This window comes from Crassostrea angulata, chromosome 1 (assembly GCF_025612915.1).
Source record: "Crassostrea angulata isolate pt1a10 chromosome 1, ASM2561291v2, whole genome shotgun sequence".
Taxonomy (NCBI): Eukaryota; Metazoa; Mollusca; class Bivalvia; order Ostreida; family Ostreidae; genus Magallana; species Magallana angulata.
The window spans coordinates 50,964,682-50,976,409 of NC_069111.1; positions in this window are offsets into that span (position 1 = coordinate 50,964,682).

The window sequence follows — 11,728 nt, forward strand, 5'->3', positions numbered from 1 at the left end:
TTTGAGTATTAAGCTTCGAATTATAAGCAAGATATAGAGATTTGCTCACAATTCTATGTTTGTACACAGATCTGAGGCCATTCATTTTTTTCCATTTTAAATGCCGAATAGGAAATACCGAATGTAATAAACTCATGTGAACAAAATATGACTCAAACCTAGCAAAATTTGAGCTCATCTTGCTTATGATTCTACGATTGACGCTGAAATTTTGGTTGATCATTAGAAATTCTATATGAATTAGAGTATGTTAAATACTTGTACACAAAAAATTAAAGAATGATATGCTTTATATAACTACTCTCTGGGGCCCCCTCTTTATACAATGAATAATGTGAAATATGAGTAAATAAAAATGACATCGTTAAAACAGTTTCCATAGTTCTGACACATTTCTGTTGCGGGGATAAATGAAGTATCGCTATTCCTAAGAAAATATTACAGCAGAAAATTGTCCTGGTTTGTAGCCATTTGTTATTTTGAATAAAAATGAAAATAATGGGTGGGCCATTGTGACAATCACTGTTCATATCGAACACATCAGATTTTATTTTTCCCATAATTCTTTGCAATGTGCTTGGCCGACCCTAACAATAGGCGCTAAGATATACCCGGCCAAGCTGTCCAGCGATAAAGACGTGCTTAGTGTGTGAAGGGGGTATCGTGTTAGAAGCCTGTGTGGCATGTTTTAGTTTCACAAGTTCAGCATTTGACGCGGACACGGATAGCTGACCGTGGTAAGTATTTATTTAGTTTGGTGTAGTTTATTTGTAAATTTTTGCCTTTTTATTAGTATTACGCAGTCGTCCTATAAAGTCACCTTGACCATTGTTCACTGTAGAGTTACCTGTGTGTTCACTGATGTGTGACTTTAGCGAGAGTGTTTAAATGGAATTCGTCTTTTTCTATAGTACAGTTTTTGCTATTGCTGTATAAAGAAACGGTGATTTAAAGGGCTATTTTCTATGCGTTATTTTATTTTACAATTTATTGTCACTTTTTCCACTTAACTACTTGGGCGGAAGTGCGTCACCGGAAGTCTCAGACGCCATATTGTTTACTGTAAACAAATGACTTAGTTACCATATACTTACAATATTTTGAGATGTTGCCTTTAATATAATACTATTTATACATTATCATAGTTTGATACTATCAGTGAGATACTTATATAATGTATTATACAATATTGTTTTTATTATGGTGTTATGGTGTCACTTGTACACTTATTGTAGTGTCATATTGTTGATGTTGAGAAGATGATGTGATGGTCATGTCGATGATGATGGTGTAGATGATGTCGTTCATGGTGAAGTCGATGACGATGCGATGTTCATGTTGATGACGACGATGATGTTATGGTGATGATGACGACGACGATGATGATGGTCATGTCGATGATGATGTTGGCGATGGTGATGATGATGATTGTGGTGACGAAACTACTCTTGTTGTGGTTGTCCGTAGTTGGTCCAGGACTACAGCCCCGGAGATTCGGACACTCTTCTAATTTATTTTTGGTCATTTGTATAAACATCATATTTTTTCTTGTTGAGTGAAAGTTGTGTGAGTGTTTGTGTGGTTTAGTGTTTATATTTCTATCTTTTCTTTCTTTCTCTTATTTTTTTTGTTATTAAATTTTGTTAAATTTAAGATGTCTTGTTGTTGTTTGGAGTAGCCTCCGTTCATCCCGTTACAGCCATAGTAAATTAGAGTGATGTGCCTGTCAATACGGTAACATTGATTTTTATAGCTCTTTAACATGTCACATGACAACATTTTTCATTCCAGTGTATTCATCAATCAAGTGTAAAGTTATAAAAGTCAAGAGTTTACGCGAGGTAAACAACAGTCATTTAATTATAATGGAGAAGACAAATTAAATTGTTGAATATTTTTAATTTGAGAAATTGAGCGCATTGAGGTGCAATTTTCTTCTTCACATATATACATGTAGGATTTTTTTGATAAAATACAATAACTATTATATTTAAAAAAAAATACAATAACTAGTAAGTAGTTGAGGAAGAAAATGTACCTAAATGCTCTCATATATTTTGATCGCTTTATTAAGTGGGGGAGGGGGGGGGGGGCAGAACGAAAATACAGGGAATTAGAAGTTATATAACAGTGTACCCCTACCAAATATTTAGTTCTATATCTTGCGTAGGATTTTCTTATTCTGTGCAAAAACAGTATTTCATGAAGGTACAATGTCAAAGATTACGTGTATGCAAAAATAAGTGTAAAATTCGAATACTTTACAATATTAATTTGTTGTTATTCTACCGAGGGCCATATTGCACAATATCTTTTGAACGCCCATTGTTGCTCAGGTGAGCGATGTGGATATATGGGCCTTTTGTTTATATTTATAAAGATTGTTGCCTTTCCTAGCCAAGATATCGATATTACAGTGCATTTTTGCAGTTTTGAAAAAATTACATTTATAATTAATAGAATTCTTAGTTTGAATTTTTTTAGATGGATAATTCCACATTTGCTAGTGAAAGTTAAAATCAAAAATAGCCTCAGTTAGCGAGTTTTTGCAAAGACTGATATGAAGCTTCTAAGACAACACCATGAATGAAGTAAACAACGTGAACAGAAGGGGATTATCACTGGCAAACATGGTCAGGAACACACTATAGACTAATGTGGATTAGTTAAAGCACTCATCATGTAGTCTTAAAAAGAATTCAAACCCCTCAAACTTGACATACTCGCCACCAGCACTTGACGGCTACGCAAGTGAAAATGTGCAAATCACATGGATCAGAACATAAATAGCCGCAGAGAAGACGAAAGAGTAAGACGAGCCTCGCTCCCTTAGGTAAGAGTTGCTTATAAAACGCACAACAAAAGGTTCATTATAAACGCGATGGTAGAGAAAAGTGGCTTGGTCGTGGAAATTGTCTTTTAAATAAGCATATTTCTTTTTGCGCACCATTGGAGTCTATTTGGCCAAGTTTCACCACACTGGAAGAGAACTGAATCTTTTTTTAAAAAACAAACAACAAGCAAACGACCATCTGACTGTATCAAAGAGCTTCTTATAAAAAGAATTTTGCAGCAGATGACAGAAAAAATAAGAAAATAAATATCATCCAGTACAAGTAAAGGACGGCAGATGAATAGTGGATCGAAGTTCCTGATTTAAGCTGAGCATAAAAAGCTACTTGAATCCCCAGAAAGAGGAAAAATGTGATAGTGAGAGCAAATGAAACGAAGCTACGACTTTAATAAAATTTTCTTGACTGACATAGATAACATCTTTACTCGACAAACTCATCAAAAATGATTAGAATGTGTTTCAGCGAAGCAAAATGATATAATGAAAAGAACTCGAAATTGAAGTAAAAGACCAAAGTAAATCAAAACTTCAATTAGGTAAGTTTGTACTCTTAAAACGGGTTAGTTAAGGCATGTTTCATGAGGAAATAAGAACGATCTTTTCATTTCAAGAACAGACCTACAGTAGGTAAATGTGTCCTATTGATTTTTTGACGATTAAAGATTGTAAACACTGGAATGTGGAAACATCTGATATTGAAGAAGCTTTCCTATGATAAAAGAGCTGAACAGAAATATTAGAGTGGTTGAGATTTCAAACGTGTACGGGTACGTGTACGTGTACTAGGGGAATCACCTAAATTCTTCGCGTATTATGTCATCAGTTTTTGTGACGACATGGTTTCTACACGTTCTCTAAACTTAGAGTGTCGTTTACACGTAAGTACAAATGTGTTTTACAACAAATAAAATCTTATTGATGAGTGAATGTATTCTTGTGATACATTATATAGATTTTTAAACTTCATTTGCATGAAAATTGAGAAGAAATTTACCATTTATTTAGAATTAACTAAATTAATTCATGTCACAAAACTGCGTCGATTTACGTACACGTTTATATCCTACAAGTTAAGAAATCTCATCTGATAAATTACAAAAACGTGTACGTGTAGTTTTGATACACGTACGCGTACCGGTACACGTTTTAAATCTCAACCTCTCTATTTTCCTGTTAACCGCTGAAAGAAAAAAAGGAACGATCTTGAGGATGATTATTTTAACGGGGGACTAAAACTATACTCTGTCCCGAGTTTTTGCTTCCACCACTTTTTTCTTTATATTTCAATAATAATAAATACCTTTGTGCTCAAACTACGTTCATCCACTTATATGAAAAATGTCCAGATTATCTGTTTTGAAACGCCCCCTCTACCGCTTCAGGTTTTAATACACATCCCAAAATTGAAAGTCTACGGAGATTTTACATTGCATCAGCCATTAATAAGCCCGGATGATAACGTAAAAAGATTGTGCGAGGTATCCCGAGTACTTCCGAATGGAGAAAAGATGTAAACATTTCCCATTATAAATCTCAATAAGAAAATTGTTTTCGTTCCTGTGAAATTTTATGAGTGAAAAGGGATAATTGTTCAATGAAGATATCTTAGATATATAAGAAAATAATTGTTCAATGAAGATATCTTAGATATATTCCCTTTCATCGATTTTAATTGTATTTCTATCATAGGTATGTGTATTTTTATTAAAAATCATCAAAAATTGATGGAAGCAATAACTTGGGACAGAATTTAGGTTAATTATACTGCAACTCAAATTAAGCAGTTTTCCATCTCAGAGTATAGAAAATACTGCAATTATTATGTACACGTTAAATTAAGATAGAACAAACTTTTTTTATATTCTTTTGAACCTGAGGGTTTCAACATTTTTGGTTAATTGTGAAGCAAATGTATGTATACATTTAAAGTCAGCATTGGTATCGTGCCGGCATACATGTACGTTTTTGATACTTGTATGTTTCCGATAGTCGATTTTCTCACGTGAGTTTCTTCCAAGATGACGTCGTTTTCTAACAACTTGGGACACCGAGCATACTAAATCTCCTTTCCTGTTGATTTATATATTCTATCAAATTTATGCAGCGTGAAATGGTTAAAGATCCATAATTACTTTTATGTTCTCCAGTGTAATTAATTCACAAATTTACCGGCAATAATGTTTTGGCACAAAAGCTTGGTAAGATTCCACTTCCAACATAACTTCCTTTATCTAAAGAGTCACACAGACGCCAAGATATGGATAAAATTGTCATGTAATAAAAATTATAAAACAAATCAGTAAAGGGGAGATAACTCTTACATAATATATCACTTATAAACCATAATTCATTGATATCCACAGCGTATTAGATTACCTTAATATTCTAATAAAACAGTCTTGTATCAAAATAATGCAATGTACAAAAGTACAGAAAAGTGGCAGACAAAAGCTGCCACAATTAAAAACAGAACGTTTGTACCAACTCCCAGCCAAAGAAAACATATAACATTTTAATCAGAAATTATACACCATAGCAAAAAGTAAAACAAAGTAAAATCCCTGATTCTTGTACGTAAAGGAGAGAAAAATTGAAAGGGAAATTTAGAAAGACTAGAAACAGCATTTAATTATTAAATATCTACATTGTTCCTGTATACGTAGATCAATTAAAATTAAAGAATGGCACAATATAACTGACCACCAAGACCAGACAATCTCAATTATATTTTGTTAACAACTGTTCAACTAATAAAATACACACATACACACAAAACAAAAAACAAAAAACAAACTTGATTGGATTGTACTACTACTTCTACTATAATGAAAAAGGCATTGAAAGCTAACAGGAAGAAAGATTTTAGTAATCATTTATGCAGATAATTCTGTACTGTATTGTCTAATGTATTCAATAGTTTTAGCAAAATAACGTGTGGTTGGAAGACGGGATCTTTACTAGGACCTAACTGGTGGCACCCACGGAATACCTTTTTGACAAGAAAAGACATTTTGATCTGCTATACTCAGTACCTTATGAATATATCCTTTGACACATGTATGGGATGAGATACTGCTAGGCGAATAATTGTTGACAACAAACTATATAACTGCACAGAACCGCTGAAGAAATGGGTAAGGTAACAGAACTTGGGGACCAATCTTGTAACATCGTCCAGGTTCTGTGATAAGATGTTCTTGTACTTGGTGAGAGTGACGCAGTCAAAATTTTCTGAGCTGTTGGTGTTAAATTATCTAAATATGCTGAGGTATGGCTGTTTGATGCGGCTCAGATGTGAAGCTGACTTGAAATCTTCCTGGAATTTGAAACGTGAAATATGATCATCTGTTTCATTGTTATTTCCACAGGAATGTGTTGAGATCTAAAGTGTATGTTGTATTTAGTAAAAATAATTATTGTAAACGCCTAACCAAGTGTTTTGTATTTAGATGCTTGCTTGTTGATAATGCAGAAAAAAAAATGCCATATGGCGGAAAGAATAAGAAAATGAAAACAGACAGGCTGAACAGGCAGAAAGGTAAATGATATCTCACAGAACAAGTAATATAAACTACAGCCATATTGTCCAGCATGAACGAAATCTTTTTGTTAAACAATGTATTTCCCCATATCTCTATAGCTAGAACAATTTGGAATAACTTCTTAATTGCTATTAGATAATGTTTAAAGGGATTGACCCGTCTAGACCCAAACCGGTTTTTACCCAAAACAGCAGCAAAGCCTACCGAGCCTGAAGCATCAGTAAATAGTTTAAGGTAATCAAAATGATTACCAACGCCATATAGATGTACAATTGTTATGTTGAACGGCTGAGTACCAAAAGTGAAAGTCAACTCTTGCTTCACAAGTAAGTCTTATATAATTGTAAGGATGACCACAAGTCGAACTAATTACACTTCTCGGAAATGCCTGCCCAAAAACAACTACTGAACATGCAAAGCTAAGCAGACCATTAAGAGACTTAATCATTAACACCTTATTACAAGGTAGACGATATTCCATAGCCACAGAATCTACCTCAATAACATAAATTACAAGGGTGGTTGTGTGCATTTGAGTTATTTCTTTCTTGATTTAGACTCCATTTTGTTCACAAAGTGAACCAATAAAAAATCGTCTAAAATATGATACATTCCTCCTGCACGGTATTTAAATTGCATGACCCATTGTAAAGCTGAACTAAATTGTTTAAAAATTTTACAAGAGCTGCTGCCGTCCATTGGTGAACATTTACCAAATAATAGTTTCCATTCGATGACCTAAAAACCTAAAAGATGATAATTTAAAGAATTGATAGAAATAACTCTGAAAGCACCCTCAATATCTGTCTTTGCCATCAGACAACCACTACTAAACTGAAAAGCCAATCTGACAATATCATCGATAGAATCATAGTGAAACTGTGGATTTTCTTTGGGTATTTCTGGGTTAACTGAAGCAATTTTAGTTATGATAAGTTATTTATAATCAGTAACTTCCCCTGCTCAGATTTTGGAACAATGCCTAATGGGGGTAAAACAAAATGTATAAATGGTGGTTCTAAAAAGGGGCCGGCTATTTGTTCCAATGATAGACTTTTATCTATGTGTTTTTCAATTACATCAGAGTGGTCATTAACATACAGACCCTGAAACGTGCTACTACACCTCTAAAACGAACCGTACCGTTCCGTGCAAGAAACGAACCGTACCGTTCACAAAACGAAACGTACCGTTCACAAAGCGTACCGTACCGTTCACAAAACGAACCGTACCGTTCACAAAGCGAACCGTACCGTTCACAAAGCGAACCGTACCGTGCAAAAAGCGTGCAAGATAATTTATGCAAGACCCGCCTCCAGACGGACAAAAAAAGCGTACCGTACCGTGCAATAAGCGTGCAACTTCCATATATGGCTTATTGACCTAATGTCTTTCGATGAATACGGACGGAGATTATCGCTGACCAGATAAGTTCAATATTTTGCTAGATTTTTTATATGGGATTAGATAACACATACTAAGATTTAAAACTGTTATTCTTATTAAGACAGTCACAAAAATATTTCCTTTCTTAGACCGTAACCATTTCTTTGTTTTTCGACAAAAACTTGCATCGCCGATTTCTTAAACATTGTAAACTATTGACGTTCATACAATCCGTGGTTATACTATTTTGATTATTTTTATGAAATGTTTGAAACATTGGGTACATACTGGACTTTACATAGCTTTAAGTGATTAGAGAGAGAGAGAGAGAGAGAGAGAGAGAGAGAGAGAGAGAGAGAGAGAGAGATCGTTACCCGAAACGTTAGAAAAGTAGCGTTTGTTTAGAAATATATATATACACTATGGCTAAACAAGGTTGAAATATATCTATATATAATTTTATATCCTTTTTAGATTAAAAAAAATGTCGACTTAAGTTACGCAGACCCAGAAAATGTAAATGACAACCACATATTACCGGTGACTCGAGTGATTTGTTCTTGAGCTATCTATGTACCAATAAATAAACAAAAAATCACTCATACATGAATGATGAATTGTAAATATATACATGTACAAAATCTTAATGCATTAAATGCAAGCATTGAACGGAAAAAAAGTACACGCATTCCATAAAATAACTTTCAACTTTATTTCCCGCATAGCTGGTAATGGCGTCGTGATTTCACATGAACAAAAATCACTCGTGCGAAACACGTGTACAGAAGCTGATCTTTGGTCCTATACACAACAGGTGTTATTGTCTTTCTTTGGTTTTTAGCAGTTGTTGTACTTTACAACTAACTCTGTATATTTGGACGCTTAAATAGGTGTACACGAGATGCCGGTATTCACACCTTTCCACGGGCACCTGTTAGGTTACTCATCACAATCTGTCGTGTGTATAGTCTGAATATATCTTACTTCTACTTTGTTAGTTTCATGGCTTTTCTTAATCTCTAAAAAACAAATGAACCGTCTGTAGAAATGGACACAAACAATTACACGAAAGACTATCGGCGCGTGGATCCGTGGAACAATTCAGCGACTCTATACATGTGGTATTTTCACATATTAACTTGCGATAAAAATATCATTTACCGGGTACATTAATGTACCCAAAAAAATGATTAATTAAATCATAAATAGTTGAATGAGATAACAAGTACATGTAAGCACAAACACAGCTCTTTTAAAATTTATTTTCAATCTTATATGTGGGATGTGAAATAGCGTCGAAATTTTAACCGTCGAGATCAAACTATATGTACATCGTCCGCTGTACAAACTTTTAGTCATTGTGTTGAAATCGTTGTGAAAACCATGAGTCTAAAATAAATGAATTTAATTCATACAAATAAAAATCTAATAATTCCAAATGGTTTGCACACAATCACATACACCCTCAGAGAGAGAGAGAGAGAGAGAGAGAGAGAGAGAGAGAGAGAGAGAGAGAGAGAGAGAGAGAGAGAGAACTTGTGTGTTGATTATAATACTTAAATTAAAATTTTATCACTGAACTTTATTATTTAAAATTTCGCTTTAGGTTTCTATAGTTGGTCATTTGAGCGGGATTTTATCTCAGGACTCCACGTGCTTCGCCTGTCAAACAGTACAGATCACGCCACGCGCCGCGTGCTACTTGGCTCCTCCTATATGGCTAGAAGAGAATTATCGAATGAAACGTTTTTGTTTTATGTTTTCTTATATCCCTATTGAAAAGAGCGTTCCTATTTTAAATTATTCAACAATAATTTCTCACCGATTTCATGATTATAATTCATGTACTGGCGATCAGAGTCGTTTTCCCTCGTTGTCGTATTATTTTTTGTTACTAGATAAATTCTATATATTTATAACTATTAACATTCATTTGTTGATTACCGGGTATTTTTTCGTGTCCTGTTTACAACAAGTATGTGTGTAAAAAGGTAAATAAAATATAAACAGGTAAGTCAGCATTTGTAAAACGTCAGCTAAATCGCATGCATACAGTGAAGAGCGGACACTCGTTCAACAGAATGATAAATATCGCCATTATATAAATAAAAGTTATTGACTTATTGTGTATATCCAGTTGTGTACATATCGTATGAAATATGTAACATGAACATGTATAGTTTAACAGAAAAACAAAAACTAATAGTCATATTTTGACTATACACGCGATCTTAGTTCAGATAAGAGAGGCGATGACGAGTTAGATGTAGGTATGATCTATGTATACAAACAAGTGCAGAAAATCATAGAATTAATATTTAAATGAATAAAAATTCGTGTCAAAAAACTATTTAACAGTTGATTTCAAGATTTCTTATCTATCCATTAATTTTACATCGTCTATTCAATAAGGCAATCGGCGATCGGCAATAGTACTACAGTAGTACGCAATAAAGAATGATCATACGAATTATGAATAATAAAAACTAGCCGAGAATCAAGACAACGATAAAGGAAACTAAACTAAAAAAATATCGGAATAAAGTCGGGGCAATTTGTTATAGCAATTATAAATGGATTTGAAGTATTTAATGACTTCAACTCAGGTACATGTATAGAAATAAAAACTCAAGATGCTTTGTAAAGTTATCGAAGGCTCGCTAAATTAACATAAATATATCGGATTAAAGTCAAACAGTTCTTTTAATCTATCTGAATGATTACATTAATCTAAATCAAATACTAATAATAACAGACTGATCAAAATTAAAATTACCCCCGCTTCCCAGTTGTCACTGAGTACACGGTTCACGCAACGTATCAAAAACGGGGGAACGGATGGACGTTCTGATTTTAAATAGATCGATTGAAATTCTTTTGTAATGTATCATGTAAAAAAAGAAAAATTCTTGTCATAATTACCACCTTGCTGAAGTAGATCGGGCAAAAACTAAACAAAATTATAAAGAGAAAAATCAAAGCGTTCAGGCCACGCCTACCTCATTAATAAAGCGCGCAAACCGTTCACAAAGCGTGCAGCTATTTTTAGCAAAGCGTACCGTGCAAGAAGCGAACCGTTCCGTTCACAAAACGTACCGTACCGTTCACAAAGCGAACCGTACCGTTCACAAAACGAACCGTACCGTTCACAAAGCGAACCGTACCGTTCATAAAGCGTAACGAACCGAACCGTGCAACTGGTGTAGTAGCACGTTTCAGGGTCTGTATTTGTTGATTTGTTTGGGCCACACAACCCAAGCGAAATCGATTAGAAAAACCATCTAGAAGAAATTCAGAAAAACATTCTAGGCATGAACATGAGTTAAAAGACCATAGGTTTTTATCTGACTTCTGGTCAGTCTTAAACTTAATCTGGGATGATTTCCCCTACATGACTGGCACTAATGGGTGAGGTGGTAGGGAAATTACTGGCCCTTTTGACCTTGTTTAAAGGTAAAATAGAATTTGACAAAGGAATTGTCTGGCCGTTTCCCACAAAAGGGCTGGAATGTAGTTTTTTGATACAAGGGAACTAGCAGCAATTGTGTTTTTGGTGAAGTTTTTTTAACTGGCCTCTGCCATGGTAAAGGAAATTTTCTCTGAGATGACGAAAGGAATCGTAAATATTCCGCCATGCTGATTCCCTATGCAGTAAGCCATGTCTCTTACAAATGATAAATATTTCAACAAACGAGGAGCTTCAAAGGGACCTTTTCTAAAAAGATACAACTGAAGATAAAAAAAAATGGCGTCTGTCCACTGATTCACAGAGGCGTTTAAGCCTTTGCATTTTGTTGCACATTTATAGATCCTGATGTGACTGTTAAGGTGAAGGGATCCTAATCATGATTTGACAACAGAATTATCAGATCAACATAATTTTTGCTATTATATTGATTAAAGAAATTAAAATTGCCATAAATCATAACTAAAAATTTCTAGCACC